The sequence below is a fragment of the Pelodiscus sinensis genome, chromosome 19 (assembly GCF_052426305.1).
Source record: "Pelodiscus sinensis isolate ZL-2025 chromosome 19, ASM5242630v1, whole genome shotgun sequence".
Taxonomy (NCBI): Eukaryota; Metazoa; Chordata; order Testudines; family Trionychidae; genus Pelodiscus; species Pelodiscus sinensis.
Window position 1 is genome coordinate 27,002,815 of NC_143070.1, and position 18,904 is coordinate 27,021,718.

General features: G+C 52.3%; 7 non-coding genes and 1 pseudogene across 7 annotated transcripts; 4 read left to right on the top strand and 4 right to left on the bottom strand.

The window, feature by feature from the left end:
• The first annotated feature begins 579 nt into the window (after positions 1-579).
• TRNAE-CUC (transfer RNA glutamic acid (anticodon CUC)) lies at positions 580-651 on the top strand. The gene has a single exon. It is a non-coding gene; the product is annotated as a tRNA-Glu (tRNA).
• A 1,321-nt stretch (positions 652-1,972) lies between these two features.
• On the bottom strand, positions 1,973-2,220 carry LOC149522557 (small nucleolar RNA U3; annotated as a pseudogene).
• Positions 2,221-4,155: 1,935 nt separating this feature from the next.
• On the bottom strand, positions 4,156-4,237 carry TRNAS-GCU (transfer RNA serine (anticodon GCU)). Its single transcript has one exon. It is a non-coding gene; the product is annotated as a tRNA-Ser (tRNA).
• Positions 4,238-5,402: 1,165 nt separating this feature from the next.
• TRNAK-CUU (transfer RNA lysine (anticodon CUU)) lies at positions 5,403-5,475 on the bottom strand. The gene has a single exon. It is a non-coding gene; the product is annotated as a tRNA-Lys (tRNA).
• Positions 5,476-6,319: 844 nt separating this feature from the next.
• On the bottom strand, positions 6,320-6,391 carry TRNAQ-CUG (transfer RNA glutamine (anticodon CUG)). Its single transcript has one exon. It is a non-coding gene; the product is annotated as a tRNA-Gln (tRNA).
• A 480-nt stretch (positions 6,392-6,871) lies between these two features.
• On the top strand, positions 6,872-6,944 carry TRNAT-AGU (transfer RNA threonine (anticodon AGU)). Its single transcript has one exon. It is a non-coding gene; the product is annotated as a tRNA-Thr (tRNA).
• Positions 6,945-9,856: 2,912 nt separating this feature from the next.
• On the top strand, positions 9,857-9,930 carry TRNAT-UGU (transfer RNA threonine (anticodon UGU)). The gene has a single exon. It is a non-coding gene; the product is annotated as a tRNA-Thr (tRNA).
• Positions 9,931-16,572: 6,642 nt separating this feature from the next.
• On the top strand, positions 16,573-16,645 carry TRNAC-GCA (transfer RNA cysteine (anticodon GCA)). Its single transcript has one exon. It is a non-coding gene; the product is annotated as a tRNA-Cys (tRNA).
• The last annotated feature ends 2,259 nt before the right edge of the window (positions 16,646-18,904 follow it).

Below are 18,904 nucleotides of genomic sequence, written 5' to 3' on the forward strand. Positions count from 1 at the left end.
CTGAGACCCCCCTTGTTGGCCTGCGCCAGGTCAGTCCGTGTCACTGGCTCAGCGGTTTCTCCCCCCAGCACGCTGCAGAGAAAGCCCTTGTGTGTGAAAGGGCCTCAGGGAGCCCAGAAACCAAGTTAAAAATAAACCAAAAGGAAACATTTTTGCGCCCAGTGGAACTCCTTGCCAGAGGATGTTGTGAAGGTGAAATCTACAAGGAGGTCCAAAACAGAACTGGATTATATAATGCAGGAAAGGTCAATCAATGGCATTGAACCAGGATGGACAGGACAGGTGTCCCTAGCTGGTGTATTCTAGAAGCTGGAAATGGGCAACAGGAGGGGTCACTTAATAACTGTCCGTCCTGAGGATTCCCTCGGGACAATGAAATTGGCTGCTGTCATGAGACAGGATCCTGGGCTAGTTGGACAACTCACATGACTCAGTCTGGCTGCTTTGATGTTCTGTTTGGTTTCTGTTCTTGTCGCCTCTGGGCAAGGGAGAATGGACCCCCTCCCCCCAATCCTGAAGTGGACAGAAAATGGCCTGCGAAAGGCTAGTGTAGGTGAGCAAAAAGGCATGCTTTACGTGTCCCTGGTGGTCTAGTGGTTAGGATCCAGCACTCTCACTGCTGTGGCCTGGGTTCAATTCCCAGTCAGGGAAACCAGCCTGCAGTTTCATGTGACACCTGCCTAGTCTCTTTTCTCACCTATCTGACAGCAGCTGTGACCCAAGAGGTTACTTCAGGTTCCTTCCCACCTCCCTGGTACTGCTAAGACAGCACTTGCCATTTTCAGAAGGGGCAGAACTGGGTCACTCAAACTGCCCCTTTCCTCTCCCATGTCTCTCCCCTGCAGGAAGCTCTGTGGCACACACAGCACTAGCCCAGCGCAGTGTCAGCTCGGCACAAGATCCATTGGTTCAGTTTGGTTGTTGGAGAAGACAACACAGAACTGGCTCCAGCCCCCACTCAGTAACCTGGGGAAATGACCCACCAGGCCTGGGCCCCTCGGAGAGGCAACGATTCCCCACTGGCCAGGGCAGAGCCTCCCTTTGACACAGTCATGGAGCCTTCTCCCCCTGGGCCTGCCTCCCCCTTCACTCAGCTCTCACTGCTCGGTGCTGCCAGGGAGGGGCCTCACCGCTACTCAGTGTTCCTGTTCCAGGAGCAGGTGAGTTTTGTCTTGTGCACCAATATTGAGGTCTTGTGTCTCTGTTCAGGTGTGAGCCCCCAGCGGCGCCTGCCAGTTACTAACAAATATCTTAGCTACACGTTATGGGAGAAAGACACTAACCCAAGGGATAATTAACACTGGGCTGCGGCTAGGCTCTGCCTCCCACAGGGTCACTAGGGAACAGATGGGAGACAAGGCATAAGGCAGATCCAAGGGGCTGGCTAAATCCAGTGTGAGAAGCAAATGGAAAAAGACCCAGCAGCAGGTGAGATAAAAGCATGAAAACATCAGGATCAGGACCAGAGCAGTTCGGCTATGTCTACATTGGCAAGATTTTATGCAAAATCTTGCCGCCTCTCTACACTGGCCACGAGTATTTGCGCAAGAACACTGAGTTTGTAACATACAAAATCAGTGGTTCTTGTGCAAATACTCTGACGCGCCCACTCACGGATAAGCCCTCTTGTCAAGTATTCTTGTGCAAGAGGGCCAGTGTAGACAGCAACGTTAATTTCTTGTGCAACAAAGCCCAATGGCTAAAATGGCCATCGAACCTTTCTTAAACAAGAGAGCATCTACACTGGCACGAATGCTTTTGCACAAAAGCACATGCTAGTGTAGGTGCTCTCCTGTACAAATGCTTTAATGTAAAAATTCTTGCATTAAAAGTATCTGCACAATGTCATACCAGTATAGATATAGCCTACAAGTAAATCCAGGAATTAAACAAAAACCAAAACAAAACAATAAAATGAAATCCCCATTCCTCTCTACTGCAAAACTAATTTTGACCTTTTTGACAATAGCCAACCACTCAGCCTGTGCTCTCTTCCTCCTACTTCCCAACAGGAAAGAAAGAACAATCATCAACAGCAGACAGCAATTACATTAAAGCAACACTGCCTGCCTGCCTGCCTGCCTGCCTGCCTGCTTGCTTGCTTGCTTCATGCTCAGAAAAAAACACTGTCACTCATTCTCATGGATAGCAAGACCAACCACTTTCAACTGCATTTCTCTAGTTATCAACTATAGAAATGATCCCTGAAAGTACAGTTTTATTAGCACCCGCTTCCTTACACACCCACACTCATGTGCATTCACTTTCTCCTCATGAGGAATGTTTTCAAACAACACTTAGAAAACTAAAAAACAGAAATAATCTCAGCAAAGTGCTTGTCCCATTCAAACACACTCCACCAGGTTTAGAAATCTGCATACTAGAATATGCTCCATGTCCCTGTTTACAGAAACATGCCTCCTGATTAGCATGTGGAGCACCTGGCAGCCAATCAAAATCTCCTGGGCTACGTCTATACTGGCACCCTTTTCCGGAAAAGGGATGCAGATGAGCCAAGTCAGAATTGCAAATGCAGCGGGGATTTAAATTTTCCCCGCTGCATTTGCATGAACATGGCTGCTGCTTTTTTCCAGCTCGGGGCTTTGCCGGAAAAAAGCGCCAGTCTAGACGGGATCTTTCAGAAAATAAAGCCTTTTCCAGAAGATCCCTTATTCCTCTTAAAATCAGGAAAATTTAAATCCCCGCTGCATTTGCAATTCTGACTTGGCTAATCTGCATCCCTTTTCCGGAAAAGGGTACCAGAGTAGACACAGCCCTGCTGTTTCTTCCTGAAACTGCAGTTCCTGGGGCTCCTCTAAGTCAGTGGTAACAAACCGCCAGTTCTCAGACCAGCAAGGGGCCAAGAACCCCTGCGTGCCGGGCAGAGGTAGAAAGTAATAAAGTAGAATTACTTGATCACATTACTCAAAACCTTTTTTAGGTATTTGTACTTTACTCAAGTAATTTATTTTTGTCACACTTTGATTTTTATTCAAATTATTTTATTTTTTTTAGACAATATTGTACTTTTTACTCCACTCCCATGTCCAGAGGTGCTGGGTTACTCACGACTCGCATCATTCTGATTTGCTAAAGCCCAGCTGCATGTGCAAGCACCAGGCATCCAAAAAACAGCCAATCCACAAGCACAATGCCCCTGCCAAGGAAGAAGCCTTTTAATAGCTGCTCCAACACCTTGTCATTCAAACCCAGTATCCCTGCAGGCCGTGCCAGCCTGAGACCTGAGCGAGCAGGGCGGCTGCCCAGGGCTCCGTGCTGAGGGGGTGATATGAGCAGTCTCATGTGACCTTACCTGGGGCCAGGCAGCTAAACAGGAGGGAACCCAGCAGCCAGGGTCAGGGGGGACAGAGGCACTTACTTGTACCGGGTGAATCCTCTGCTCTAGGGGTGTGGCATCGAAACCTTTTGTGCTGGCCGTAATGTTTTTCCTTTATTTAAAATGAAGTTTGATCAACTAACATGAGACAGTTCAAACGTTTAATCATTTAATGATTTAAGTTAAAATTTTCTCCCCAGCTGCAGCCCTAGCAAAATGGCTGGGGTGTGATTATGTCATTAGTGGCGAGTGTCCATTAGTAACCAAGAGTCCATGGAAAGGTTTGGGGCGGGCAGGGGCTCAGCAAAGGGGTGGGGTTTTGGGGAAGGGACGGGATAGATCCTGGCTTGCCCTGACATTTAAAAGGTGCCCTTGGGGGCACGTGGCACCCTGAGCAGCCTCTGATGTTCCCTGTGTGAGCCCCAGTACCAGCCCTGAGTGACAGGGGCAGAGGGGGAGCAGCTCACACATGCCAAGGGGCTGGCCAGGGGCAGGACATGAGCCTGCAAGGCAGCAGTGACATCACAAGGAACTTTTCAAGCTCCTCAGCTCATTGGCTGGGAGACAGTGACCTCACAGAGGGTCCACGGCAACAGCCAGGTGGGACAGGCTGCAGGGCTGGGGCATCTCAGAGACCCCCATGGCCTGGCTGCCTGGAATCTCCTTTGTGAGGTTTCCCCTTGAGGGCAGAAGGGATTGAGGGTCCCATCTGGGAGTGTCTCTGTGGAGATTTCCCCTTTCCCCAGGCTGTAGTGGGAGGGGCTGGCACTGAACTGAAGAGAGACCTGGGAGAAGCAAGAGGAAGGGCTGCAAACACCCAATGAGGATGGGATTTGAACCCATGCATGCAGAGCACAATGGATTAGCAGTCCATCGCCTTAACCACTTGGCCACCTCATCTGAGCTGTTGGGCTTTGTTACCAATTACCCAAAGCCATCACTGCCAGGAACCTTTGTGCCACTCGCTAGCTGGCCAGGGACACCCAGGGTAGGAAGGTTTTGGCTTTTCACAATGTTCCCTGGGCTGTTGTACAAAGCTCAGTGCTCGTAACAAACCCAAACAACCCTTGACTACATCTACACTGCAGGCTTCTTACACAAGAACTGTTTTGTGCAAGAGTTCCTGTGCAAAATGTCTTGTGCAAGAGCACGTCCACACTGCCATGTGCTTTTGTGCAAGAATGTCCGTGGCAGTGTGCACACTCTCTTGTGCTGGAAAGCTCTGATGGCCATTTTAGCCATAGGGATTTCTTGCACAAAAAAACCCGGTTGCCCATTCATACTACCTTCTTGTGCAAGAGCTCTTGCACAAGAGGGTTTATTCCTCATGGGGAGAGGAATAACTCTTGCCCAAGAAGCCCTTTTCCTTCATTTTGCTGTAAATTTACTTGCACAAGAACGCACGCACAGTGTAGATGTTCCTCAAGTTTATGCACAAGAACGGCCATTCTTGAGCAAGAAGCCTGCAGTGTAGACGTAGTCCCTGGGAGCCCAGAAAGGGGCTGTCTAGTCACAGTCTGACTCGGCGCGCGCTCTGCAATGGGAAGACGTCCACGGAGCAGGCAGATGGCAGCGGCACACGGCTCTGGTGGGCCCAGCATCCAGAGGAGCGTTTCCGATATGAGTGTTGACTGACAGTGTCCATCTCTGGTCTGATTTCACAGTGTGGTGAGACACTGGCACCCACAGCAGCATAGATGGGGTGGCTGGAGGGAGTGGCTGGCGGGCGGTCGGTAGGAGCAGCGGCAAGTGGCCAAGGGAGAGGGTGAGCCTCATTTGCATATCTAATGAGCCACCATTGTTGTGGAGGAGGCTCTTGCGCCAGAAGCTGACGGGGGACAATCAGCGGGCGGAGGGTTATTTTTTCTCCCCCTGGGCTGATGTGGCTAGAACTGAGGAGAAGAAAATCCTCTTCCCTTCCCCTCAGAAGATGGAAATTGCAGTTGGTTCTCTCTCTGGTTCTACTAAAGCTGGACCCCAAGACTAGACTTTTTCTTTCTAAAACCCTGATGAAAACTGAGAGCCAATTGCTCACAGGCTGAGAAAGGGAGTTAAGGAAGGGCACTGCCCAGCATGGGGCTTGAACCCATGACCCTGAGATTAAGAGTCTCATGCTCTACCAACTAAGCTAGCCAGGCTCTCTGTGAAACATTTCCTACTATCCCGTCACAGCATAACAGGAGCCAAGTGTTCTCCACTGCCTGACTCAAGGCTCTTTCTTGCCCCTAATGTGGGGTTCTGGTCTGTGGAGAGGTTTGAACTCGATCCCCACTCCCGACACACCCACTTCTTTCCCCACAAGGAACGGCCCCATTTCCATCTCTCCAGGGACAGGAGAAGGGCTCTGGCCTGTTCTCTGCAAAATGCTCAGCCTGTTTCATTTTCTGCAGGAACGAGTGGGATCCATGCGCCCTGTTCCCCAGTGAGAGGTATGTGTCCTCTTCCCCCCTTTTCACAGACACAGCAGGCCAGGGGGCTATGAACCTCCAGAGGCCCCTTCCTACTTGGCCTCCCACAAAGCTGGGGTGAAAAGCTGCAAGACCCCAGCCCTCCTGGGCCAAGCCATGGCAGAGGTAGCAGGATTCACTCCCGTCATCTCCTGCCCGTGCCCTGGTACTGAGGGGCCGGCCCCTTTCCTGCTGCCCCAACTCTTATTCCCACAATGCACTTTGTGCAGGGGCCGTTGGTCTTTCTGCCAAGGTGCGTGGCTGGGAGCCAGGACTCAGGGCCCTTCCCCCAATCCTCCCTCTGGCCCGCTCACACTGTCTGGCTGCCTCCAGCACGGGCTGAGCTCAGGGGCCAGGTGGGTGACCTGCCCTGCAGCTGTGATGGCATCAGGCCCTTCCCGCCTGCCTGCTCAGTCTGGAGATGGAGCTCCAGTGGCCTCAGACACCCAGCAAGAGGAACAAAACTCTCTTTATTGAACCTCAGGTGATAGAAACCAAAACACCTGAACCTTGTAACAACCTCCTGAGTCTTAGTAGGTCCCACTGAGATTTGAACTCAGATTGCAGGATTCAGAGTCCTGAGTGCTGCCCCTTACACCATGGGACCTGTGGTGTGACAGTGCAGTGGGCACCTCTGACTCTCAGCTCTCAGGCTGGCCTCTGCTCTCCTGGCTCCCTCCAGCTGCTTCATCTCCCAGGACTCCCTGTGAGAAATGTGTCACTTTCACCCCTGGGAGCAGCTCAGCCATGCAAAGGGGCTGCCTGGGGCAGGACATTAGCCCTGGAGGGCAGGGGTGGGTGTGGCAGTGACATCACAAGGGCCTTTTGCAGCCCCTCAGCTTATTGGCTAAAGGAGGTTGGGAGGTGGTGACCTCACAGAGAGTCCATGACAATGGCCAGGTGGGACAGGCTGCAGGGCAGGGGCCATCTCAGAGCCCCCCCATGGCTTTGCTGCAGGGAGTCTCCTTGAGAGTTGCCCTTGAGGCCTTTTCGGAGCCTTTTCCTTTCCCACGACTAACTGACGTAGATGACAGACGTCGCCGTGGAGAAGGAAAGAGCCTCCAAGAAGGCCTCTGTAAATGCAGCAGGGGAGTTAGCTCAAGTGGTAGAGCGCTTGCTTAGTATGCGAGAGGCAGTGGGATCGATGCCCACATTCTCCAACTGCAGCTCAGATCTTATTCCTTATTTTCACTGTCAGGGGCTCAGTGGCCCCCTCCCTCTTCCTACCTGCTCTCCCAAAAGAGACCGACCTGGCTCCCCTTTCTTTGCCACCAGCAATCGCCATGCTGCAAAGCAGAGAGTGGAGATATCAGGCTCCGTGGTGCAATGGAAAGCATGTTGGACTTTTAAGCTGCAACAAAATACAGGACTATGTAGCACTTTAAAGACTAACAAGATGGTTTATTAGATGATGAGCTTTCGTGGGCCAGACCCACTTCCTCAGATCAAATAGTGGAAGAAAATTGTCACAACCATATATAGCAAAGGATACACTTAGAAAAACCGAACACATATGAAAAGGACAAATCAAATTTCAGAACAGAACGGGGATACCGGGTGAATCCTCTGCTCTGGTGGGAGCAGCAGCAGGGTGGGTGGGTGCCGGGGGTAGCAGCTCCCCATTCTCCCTGGGACAGAGGCCCCTGTGGAGGCCCTGTGGGGGGGAGGGTGGGGCAGGCTGTGCTGGAAGAGGCTGGGGGTGGGAGGCTGAGTGGCGTGAGGATTGAAGAACAGGACCCAGAAGCCTGATGCTGAAACTGCCCCTTAATGTGGAGTTTACATCCTGACTGATCAGAATAAAGTGTCTCAAAGGAGCTACAGCCCCACAGCCCAGCCTAGGGATGGCTCAGCCAGTGGGTTAGAAGCACCGGGACACAGAGAGACTCAGGAGCTGCTCAGAGACAAGCACTGGCGAGAAGCAGAACAATTCCCTGAGCAGTCGATTGGTTCTGGCTCATTTGCTGGGACTTAAGGAGAACAACAAAGTCCTGAGTCTCCTCCCTGTGACTGGCCGCTGCTCAGCCAATCAGAACTGGGACTAGAACTGGAACACTGTGTCTACACTGGTGGGCTGTGTCTACACTGGTAGGTTATTGCACAAGAAGGGCCACACTGCCCACTCGCTCTTGTGCAAGAAGTTTTATAGTAAAGTGTAGTAAGAAAGGGCTTCTTGCACAAGAGCTCTTCTCTTTTCTAGCAGGTGTAAGTCTTCTTGCACAAGAGCTCAGGACAGGGGTTTCTTGCACAAGAGAGTGTCCACACTGCCATGGATGCTCTTGCACAGAAACACAGCAGCATGGATGTGATCTTGCACAAGAACCCACCAGTGCAGATATAGCCCACAGGACCTTTGGAGACAAAGTCCAGGGCCCTGTCTCACAGCAGGGCTAAACACCATCCCAATCAATGTCTCTCCAAAGAAGGGAAGTTACCAGGAGTGGGGTTTGAACCCACACAGATAAACATCCATCGGAACTTTAAGTCCAACACCTTAATCACTCGGCCATCATGGTGCTGCTGGAAAAAGCACACATGAGAAAGTTCTCTCCCCAAACAGCCCAGGGACTCGCTCTCAGAGCATCTGCCCATCCGATCTCTGTACCAGGGCTTCCCACCGCGAGGGCGAGAGCTGACCCCTCCTCACAGCGAGGAGGGAAGCAGGGAAAAGGGAAACCAAACAAGACAAAACCTAACGTCCCCAGGAATTCAGAGGGACAAAGGCCTGGAGGGGAAAATATCCCCCCCCCCCTTCACCCAGTGTTTTCCCTGCCTTGCATTCGGCCAGCCCCCAGGGATCAGGCCAGTGTTTCCAGCCTTTGTGTTTACACCATGGACAGACAAACCCATTCACAAACCTTTGCCAGACCAGTAACATTTTATTTAAATATCACTGCGCATGCGCAGACTGCACTGAGCGCCGCACCGGGCTAAAATCTACTCACGGGCAGAGAGATTGCCCTAATTGCCGAGCCCTGAAATATCTACATATGCATTATGCAAATAAGTGTAGATATCTGCAAATACTGATCTGTTCGCTCCCCCAACCTCGCACGTGCTGGGAGCAGTTTCCCTGGACCCAGGCTGGGATCGAAGCCACCTCTGCTGGGAGCAGCCCTGGGCCAGATCCTCCCCCTACAGCCCAGGGGGCTGCTCTCTGGGGGAGGGGAGGGGGTATCTCTTACCTGCCCCCGCAAGGGGCAGGGACTGGGCTGGGGGCACTGCCCTGGGAGAGGTTCCTACATCGCACCGGCCCTGCGGGAGATTCCCCCTCCTGACACGTGGCACTGAGGGAGCTCTGAGGCTCCAGGGCAAAGGCCTCCAGCCTCCCAGGCCCTGGGATTAGGAGGCCCTGGAACTTGGCCCCCTGGAGTAGCACTGTGGATAGGGGGCTCTGACCCACAGGGGGGCTGGCCCCAGAGCCCAGGGCCTAAGCTTGCCCAGGCTCACGCCAAGGGGCTTTCTGTGGTGCCGGGCGGGGGAGGGAGGCCAGGCCCAGGCCGGTGGGAGAAGGGGCAGCGCCTGCCAGGGCAGCAAGGGGAGCTGCAGGGAGCGAGACGCGGCGTTTCTGCCTGGTGTCACTCAAGGGTCCTTCTGCGGGTGAAGCGCCTGTGACACCCCTGTGCTGCTGGGTTCCTCTGCCCCTCCCCTGGGAGGCCGTCCCCTTCGGGGGGCTCTTGCCCTAGCACTCATGGAAGGGCCGACCTGGGCAATGCAGCCTGCCCCAGGCACCTTCCATAGCTCAGCTGGCAGAGCAGAGGCCTGTAGCGAGTGCTCGGCAAGTGCCCTTAGGTGGCTGATTCAACTCCAGCTGAAAGGAGAGATTCTTCTCCCTCCCCCTGGCTGCAGGCCCGGCCTTAGGACCAGGCGGCTGCCTTGGGTCTGTCCCTTTGGGGCCTGGTGCTACAATTGACAAAAAGGTTTTGGGTACCAGCTGCCAGTCAAATGTCTTGGGCTGCGCAGGCCTTGAGTCATGGTAAGAGCTGGAGGGGAATGGGGAACGGCTGCACTGTGGAATGGGAAGGGGGTGTCTGGCACCACAAAGTAGAACAGTTTTAGGGTTGCTTTCAAGGAGGGCACCATGGCTTAGTTGGCTAAAGCAGCTGCTTTGTAAGCAGGAGATCCTGGGTTCAACTCCCAGTGGTGCCTTGTTGCCAGGTCAATGTGTTTTTTCTTCCCACCATTCTTCAACATGTATCTGGAGTTGGTTTTACCTTCAGCTGAGCTTGGTGGTGCCCTCACAGTGGGAGTAGGATAGTAGCAAAGAGCAGGAGGTGCCCTAGGGGTTTGATTTAGTGAGGCTTAGCTAGACCTCCACCTGAGTGAAGACATGGCCTAATGGTGCAATTAGTTAGATGCCGACACTAACAGCCCCACTGCTGGTGACTCACAGAGGCTACATCTACACTAGAAGTTTTCTCCTTAAAAAATATGTTAATGAGGGACTCAATTGCACGAGTCACGATCTCGTTTGTAGATTTTCTTCCAATGGGGATTGTTGTGCAAAAACAAGCAGTGTGAACATTTTTTTTGCACAAAGCCCCCATTTTTCACAAGATTCTTATGCCCCCCCAAAAGAGGTATCCTGATCTTGCAGAAAAAGGGGGTTTTGCACAAAAAGAAAACTTCCATGCTGCTTGTTTTTGCACAACTACCCCAGTGCAAAATCAGTTTGCTAGAAAATATGCAAATAAGATCATGACTCATGCAAATGAGCCTCTCATTAGCACCTTTTTTGCTGAGAAAATTCGTAGGGTAGACATAGGTGGAGATTCTGGTGCTGATCATGCAATAGAAGCACATTATGTTTAAACAGCTGCCGTATGAATGCACCTGAAAGTCACAAGGATCAATGATCTGTGTGAAAGGCAGGTGGCCAGTAATTAGAGCCCCATGTATGTTGTGTGCACAAAGGAAGGTAGGAATGTGCACCAGGCAGTGTGATAACGGTGTTTACTGTATGTTTGTAACAGGCTCCTGCCCATCTCCGGTAGATTTGGGCAACTCCTCCACCAATTGCAATACACACTAGGCCGTTCCTCCCCAGCTGGGTGTGGTTCTTGTTCTTCTGCACAGCACAGCCCATGGAGACCAGGGACCTGCCATTGGGCTTCCAAATCACACCCTTGTTGAATGGATGGAAACAGAAACCAGACCCACAGCGGGTTTGAGCTGGCTCCAGCCGAGGGACGGGTTTGCCTCGTTTATGTGCATTGGCACAGGAGAGCAGTAAGGGGTAGTATTCATTCATTTAAAGCAGGGGTCTCCAAACTTTTCAGCCCGAGGGCCGCATTAACTATCAAACAGCAGTTCGGGGGCCGACTACACACTTGAGGTCCAAATAAAAAACAATCAAAACATGGATGTTGTTTTTAATTATTTATTTAATATTATTTTATTCAGTTATTATTTAATAACACATTGATACACTACACATGAACACCTGTATTAGTGTGAATGGTGAAATTGTTTCCTGGATGCCAAAATAGAGCCCAGCCCACTAGTGACCTCATGAGAGAGCTAGCCAATAGGATAAGAACGCACTGGCCAATAGGGAGCAATTGTCCACGCCAAGTCCCAACCCCTTTTGCTGTGAGGGACGCGCAGAGCCCGGGCTCGGCCGTCGGTCTGCAGGGCGTGTGGCCGTCCGTTGGCGGCTCCGATCCCCCGCACCCCCGGCAGGGCGAGTCTCGCTGCCCAGGGCAAGGGCTGCGCGGGTCCAGAGTCCCTCCTCCGTCCCGCTGGCTCCTCCGGCTTCCCTCTCCTGGCTGCCTGCCCAAAAGAAAGTGAGTGCCGGCCGCCCCTGTCCTTCCGGCCCCTCCCCCTTTTGAGCCGGCACGCACGGGGCGTGCCGCTTACCCTGGCGTCCCTGCCCCTTCTCCTCCTGGGTCCTGCCGCCTTCCTCGCCTGCCGCGCCTGCGGCTGTGCGCCCTCGCTCCCCTCCCCGTGGGCTTTCCCCTGGGCTCCGCTGCGCTGCGCCGCTCGGCGCTTCTCCGGGGGAGGGGCTGACAGTGTGGGGAGTTTCTTCCCCGCCCCAGCTCCGCGGCGCTGCGCCGCTCGGCGCTTCTCCAGGGGAGGGGCTGTTAGTGCGGGGAGTTTCTTCCCCGTCACAGTCTCCACGGGCCGGATGAGAGGGCCTCGCGGGCCGCATCCGGCCCGCGGGCCGTAGTTTGGAGACCCCTGATTTAAAGAATCCAAAAAATAGAAACCTAGAATGCAATGGAATTGGAGAAATAAATGTTTCCATTGAATGGTCAGTTGGATTTGAAGTAACGCTCATATAATTTGTAGTCAAACACTCTACCACTGAGCTACACTCCCTGATGTTTGCACTGTTAGGAGCTGAGAAGGGAACAAGAGGCTTTTGTAGCCCACACACATCAGGTAGGACAGATCCTCACTGTTCGCCAGATTGTGACTGGTCCTAACAAGGGATTTGCCCTGAAAGCAGCAGAGCTGGGGCAGGATGGAGAGTCCTGAGATGAAGCTGATGGAGGGACGGCAGGAGAGCAAGACACCAGCTGTAGGTCTCTTACGGTGAAATATGCTGCTGCCACTTTGCCACCTCTGCCTCTCACTGACATTCACGGGTGTTCTTTTGTGCTGCCCAGTCTCTGTTCCCCACATGAACTCCATGGCCCCCTGGGCCTGTCTCCATCACTTCTGCCAGGTGAAGGGAGGCTGCTGTGCCCAGCATCTTTCTCCCCAACCAGGGCCGGCTTTTGGGGAGAGCAAGTGGCCACTGGAGCTGCTTGGCCCCCTGGCAGTGTCCATGGGGAGGTGGCTCTGCTGAAAGCCAGACTGGTTTTCCTATTGTTAGGCAAGACCCTGCAATCCATGTTCTCTCCTGCTTTTGTAGCCTCTGTTGCCTTCTGCAGGTGCCCCTTCTGATGGGACAGGCATGTTTTTCTCAGAGTTTGGGTACCATGTTGCCCTAGGAAGGGGTGTGGCCAAAACTCAGGCCTCGCTGTGAGCAGGATTTGAACCTGCACAGGGAAACCCTATTGGAGTTCTAGTCCAACGCCTTAACCAATTGGCCATCACAGTTATGAGAAAAAGCACGCCCGGGAAACTGGAAAATAATCTCAGTGCCCAGGCCTGACATCACCTGACCCACAGAATTCACACAGCAAACCATTTCAACGGTCATGCAGAGAGTCCTAGAAACTCTGGTCTGAGGCTGGCTTGGAGGTGAGTTCTGCTTCCAGGTCTTTCTTCCTTCCTTTCCCTTTTCCTCCTTCTTCCTCTTCTCTTTTCCTCTTTTCCTTCTTCTCCCTGGTCTCCTTCTTGGACCCCAGTTTATAGAGTGAAAATTGAGTCCTGCTTAACGAATTCTTTTAATATGATTTTACTAACCAAAGCTAACATACTATTATGATTTACCTAACCAATCATACTCCACCACCTTTGATTTTCCCCCACCAAAATTAATTATACAGCAGACAGAAACAGTTACAATCCAGAAAGCGATCATACAGACAAACAATAGGAAAGTGAGGACAAGAATCATAGAATGCCGATTGCACAAACACAACTATCGATAAGCAGTTTTTTGCCAGACAAAATGCTGTTAACTAAGTTTTCTCTACCCATCCTGAGATCTGTTTCTTACTTGGTGACAGTGGGTGTCATTAGGATCGGACCCCCTCCTCACGGTCTAGTGTGACGCTATTTAAATATCATTTAGATTGAATGTGACTCTATACTTTACAGCTCATTGCTGCCGCTCTTCAGTCTGGCTACAGAAGAAGGTTTAGTTTAGTTTAGGCTCACCAAATAGTTACAAGCCTTGCAAGAGGACTATAGAAAAACCATATTGTTACAGGCACAAGGTAGCAGGATCCCAAGCACACAAAATACTACTGTGAAGGGGGACGACCCCCTCAATCTTCTGATCCAAAGTCAAATGCCTTATCCATTAGGCCACGCAGTACTAGAAATAGATATCTTGACGTGCAAGTAGGGAGTAGTCTAGAGAGTCCATCCGGTTTTATTATTTTCCTTGTGTGAGGGCTTAGAAATCACGTCTGAACTGGTGTATTATTTTTAATTGGTGCAAATAAGGATTGCAGCCCAGGGATTTGTCCTGAGTCTATGTCACTCCATGGCTCTCTACCACCTAGGTCCTAGGCTATCTCTATACTGCACCTCTCTTCCACAAAAGCGTATGGAAATGAAGCGCTGATTAGGATATTGCCATGCTTTAGTTGCATAATTAATTAGGGTCCATTTTTGCACAAAAAGTAGCTGTGTAGACGGGGCTCTTCCTCCCTCCTGCTTCCCCTAACTCCAGTTTGCCCCTGGGCTTCTCCACATTAAGGGCTTGCTGTTGGTCCCATGGTGTAGGGGCAGCATTCAGAACTCTGAATCCTGCAATCTGAGTTCAAATTTCATTGGGACCTTTGTTGGCTGGTTGCTGCAAAACCCTCCCATTCCATGTGCTTTAGCCTCCTTGTCCTCAGGATGGTGAAAAGAGAATTTCGTGCCTCCTGGTGGGTGTCTAATGCCCAGTGGTGCTTGGTGTCTTGTCTGGCTGGCTCAGCAGGAGGCTGGGATGTGCTGCGGCCATGGAACCTACCAGCCTGGCTAGAGATGCAGGGGGCTGAGTTTGTGTTTCTTGCTGATGTTTTCACGTCTGTTCCCAGCAGCTGCCAGGCTCTGCCTAGTGCTCCCTGGCGCTAAAGGGAGGGAGTCTCAGGACTGGGCCTCAGAGAATGTGTGTTCCCTGCTTCTGAGAAAGGTGAAGAAACCTGTTCTACTCCCTGCGCTGGCTCTAGGCTGAGGGAAATTGACTCAACACACCTTGACTAGCTCAGCTGGTCGTGTGGAAAGGTGTAGTGTGTGCTTGGTAAGTCATTGTTAGGTTGCTGCTTTGACTCTGGCTTGAAGAAGAGCCTTTTCCCTAGAGCCCACCCTTAGCACAAGCTGGTTGCCTTGAGTCCATGTTTTCAGAGCCCTGCACTCAATTGACAATAAGATTCTGGGTACCAGTTTCCAATCACATTTCTTGGGCTGCACAGGCCTTGAGACCCTGGAAGGCTGGAGGGAAATGGGGAATGGCTGCACTTTGGAATTTAAAGATGTTATCTGCAACCATAAATTCGAACAGTTTTAGAGACACTTTTCTTTTTTCAGAAGAGGCTTTTCCGACATTTGGCCCATCTACACGGGCCCAAAGGTGGGGAAAACCTCCTCTTTCGGAAGAGCCCTTATTCCTAATAAAATGAGGAATACGGGCCTTCTGAAAAAACATGCCCATTTTTTTGGAAAGTGATCCGAAAAATGGGACCGATTCCCTGGATGTGGATATAAAGCTAGCTAAGTAGGGCACCATGGCTCATCTGGCTAAAACACCTTCCTCATATATGGGAAATCCTGGATTCAACTCCCCTTGATGCCTTGTTGTAGTCTTTGCTCACATTTTCCTATGTCCTTCTGGGACACAGAAGAGGCCTCCCCTGATCACCCACGAAACTGCTGGTTCAGGAAAAGGCTGATTGGAGAGGAACGTTGGGAAGAAGGAAACCACAAGGCTGGAACTGGTGAAAAGGTTGCTGTGACAGGCACTAGCAAGACAGGGCTCTGACTCCCACTCTGAACCCCTGGGTACCGCAAACTGGCCACTGAGTCCTGCTCTATGGTCGTCCCAGTGCTCTGGGAGCAAGCGATGTGCCTGTAACTCCCTGCCTCCCCCCGCCCAAGGGGTGGTGCCCAATAGAACAGTCCCTGTAAGAAATGTGTCACTTTCACCCCTGGGAGCAGCTCAGCCATGCAAAGGGGCTGCCTGGGGCAGGACATTAGCCCTGGAGGGCAGGGGTGGGTGTGGCAGAGACATTACAAGGGCCTTTTGCATCCCCATAGCTTATTGGCTAACGGAGGTTGGGAGGCGGTGACCTCACAGAGAGTCCATGACAATGGCCAGGTGGGACAGGCTACAGGGCAGGGGCCATCTCAGAGACCCCACCCCCCATTGCTGCAGGGAGTCTCCTTGAGAGTTGCCCTTGAGGCATTTTTGGAGCCTTCTCCTTTCCCATGACTAACTGACCTAGAAGACAGACGTCTCTGTGGAGAAGGGAAGTGCCTCCAAGAAGGCCCCTTCTGGTATAGCAGAGGAATCAGCTCAAGTGGTAGAGCGCTTTCTATGCATGTGAGTGGTAATGGGATTGGTGTCTGCATTCTCCAATTAAGGAAGAAATCCCAATTCTTCTTTTTATCGGCAGAGCCAGCCAGGGGGCTAAGTGGCTCCAGTAGCCCCCCTCTCCCTCTGCTTTGTACTTGCTCTCCCCAAAAGCCAGCCACGTTGGGGCAGAGAGCTGCTGGACTCCAGCTCTCCTGGGCCAGGCAGTGGCTGGAGCACTGGAGACAGGTTGCAGGTGGGGCAGAATTAGCTCCATTGGAAAAGTGCTACCTTTGTGCATGAGAAGTATCAGGATTCACTCCCATCTTCTTCCACCGGCTCCTTGGTTCTGAGGGGCCAGCCCCTTTCCTGCTGCCCCAACTTTTATTCCCGCAATGCTCCTTACACCATGGTACCTACAGCTGAGACCCAAAGTGGCGCCTGAGTCTCTCAGCTCTCAGGTTGGCCTCTGTTCTCCTGGCTTCTCTCCATCCCCTTCATTGCTCAGGACTCTCTGTCCTGCCGCATCTCCGCTGCTTTCAGGGCAAATCCCTTGTTAGGACCAGTCACAATCTGGGGTCAGTGAGGGTCCATCCCATCTGAGATATGTGTTACATGAAAGCCTCGTGTTCCCTGCCCAGTTCCCAAGACTGGTTGCAGATGCTTGTTTTCATGGGGGTGTAGCTCAGTGGCAGAGTGTTTGACTGCAGATCAAGTGGTTCCTTGGTTCAAATCCAAGTGCCCCCTTGGTGAAATTTCTTTCTATTGGCAATATTTTCCTTTCCACTTCCATCACACTCTGACTTTACATTGCTTGACATTCTTGACATTAATAAGAATCCTTAATGCAGAGCTACTCAACCTTGGAAGGCCCGGGGGCCACAATGAATGGCATTTAACCAGGATGGACAGGGCAGGTGTCCCTAGCTGGTGTATTCCAGAAGCTGGGAATGAGCGATGGGAGGGATCATGTAATAATTGTCTTTACTGAGGATTCCCTTGGGAGAATGAAATTGTCTGCTGTCCTGAAACAGGATCCTGGGCTAGTTGGACAACTGGCATGGCCCAGTCTGGTTGCTTTGATGTTCTGTTTGGCTGTTCTTGTCCCCTCTGGGCAAGGGAGAATAGACCCTCCCCTCCGCCCCCTGCATCCTGAAGTGGACAGAAAATGGCCTGTGAAAGGCTAGTGTATGTGAACAAAGTAGGTTGCTTCAGTTGTCCCTGGTGGTCTACTGTTTAGGATCCAGCACTTTCACTGCTGTGGTCTATGTTCAATTCCCAGTCAGGGAAACCAGCCTGAAGTTTCACAGGACCACTTCCTAGTCATTTTCCTCACCTCATTACCACATGTTACAGCAGCTGTGATCCAAGAGGTTACTTCAGGCTCCTTCCCACCTCTCCCTCACTGCTAAGACAGTACTTGCCATTCTCAGAAGGGGCAGAGCTAGGTGACTCTAACTGCCCCTCTCCTCTCCTGCATGGGCAGTGCTACAGGAAGCCCTGTGGCACACACAGCACTAGCCCGGTGGGGAAAGCACTGGGGGCTGGCAGTGGATGGAGTCGTGGTTCGCATGGCAGCCAGACAAGCAGTTAGGCTGGGTTTGTGGATGTTCTTTACTGCTGCCCTGTCTCTGTTCTCTGACTCGCCCCTTTCCCGTCCTGCCCTGCTCTGACTTCTGCCTGGCTGCCTCCCGCACAGGCGGAGCTCAGGGGCCGGGCTGGTGACCTGCTCCACCGACACCTCCCATCAGTCTGCTCCATCACTCAGTGCATGCCAGGGAGCTGAGCGATTGTGCCCTTGAGTGGCATTCTCAGCCACCCAATCAGCTTTGTGAGGAGGATCATGGAGGCAGGGCAAAGAGCTCTCTTGTTAGGCCAGCAAGGAAGCAGCCAAGGCCCCACCCCCAGAGAGCCAGCTAGAGACCATGTGGAGGGAGCCGCTGCCTCTCCCCTGTGTAGCCGGCACTTTTCCAGGAGGCAACTCTGCCCCTTGGGGCCTGTCTCCACTGCTTCTGTCACTGCCAGGCAATGGGAGGCTGAGTCCCAGCAGCTTCCTCCCCCAGCATGGCTGGCCTTTGGGGAGACAAAGTAGGAAGAGGGAGGGGCTATTGGACACATTTAGCCCCCTGGCTGGCTCTACCTGTGAGAAGAAAAACAGGGACTGTTCCCATTAATGGAGAATGTGGGTATTGATCCCACTGATTCTTGCATGCTAAAGAAGCGCTCTACCACTTGAGCTAATTCCCCTACTCTGGCTATAGGACCCCTCTTGGAAGCTCTTACCTTCTCCACAGGAACGTCTGTCTTCTAGGTCAGCTAGTGGAGGGAAAGGAGAAGGCTCCAACGAGGCTTCTCCTCACACTCATTCTCTCTCTGGTCTCAAGGGCAGCTCTCCAGAAGGAGACTCCCTGCAGCAAAGCCATGGGGGGCTCTGAGACTCCTTGCAGCAAAGTCTCTGAGTTTTCCGCTGCCCTGCAGCCTGTCCCACCTGGCCATTGTCATGGACTCTCTGTGAGGTCATCACTTCCCAACCTCCTTTAGCCAATAAGCTGAGGGGCTGCAAAAGGCCCTTGTGATGTCACTGCCACACCCACCCCTGCCCTCCAGGGCTAATGTCCTGCCCCAGGCAGCCCCTTTGCATGGCTGAGCTGCTCCCAGGGGTGAAAGTGACACATTTCTTACAGGGACTGTTTTATTGGGCACCACCCCTTGGGCCAGGGGGGAGGTTCAAGGCAGGAAGTTGGGGGAGGGGTTGTGATAGGACAGTACCTGTAAGAAATTAAAGTGTGGATTGGAGTGTGGGAGGCTCAAGGCAGGGATTTGGGGAGCGTGTGAGAGTGGTGAGGGTATCAGGGCAGAGGTGAGGATGTGCAAGGGTACAGAAGTTAGGACACAGGATTAGTGATATGGGGGGAGGTGCTTGGGGCTGGGATTGAGTGTTGAGGGGATCAATGGGACTAGAATCCTGCTCTGAGCTCCCTGAGGCCCTTTAACACACAAGGGCTT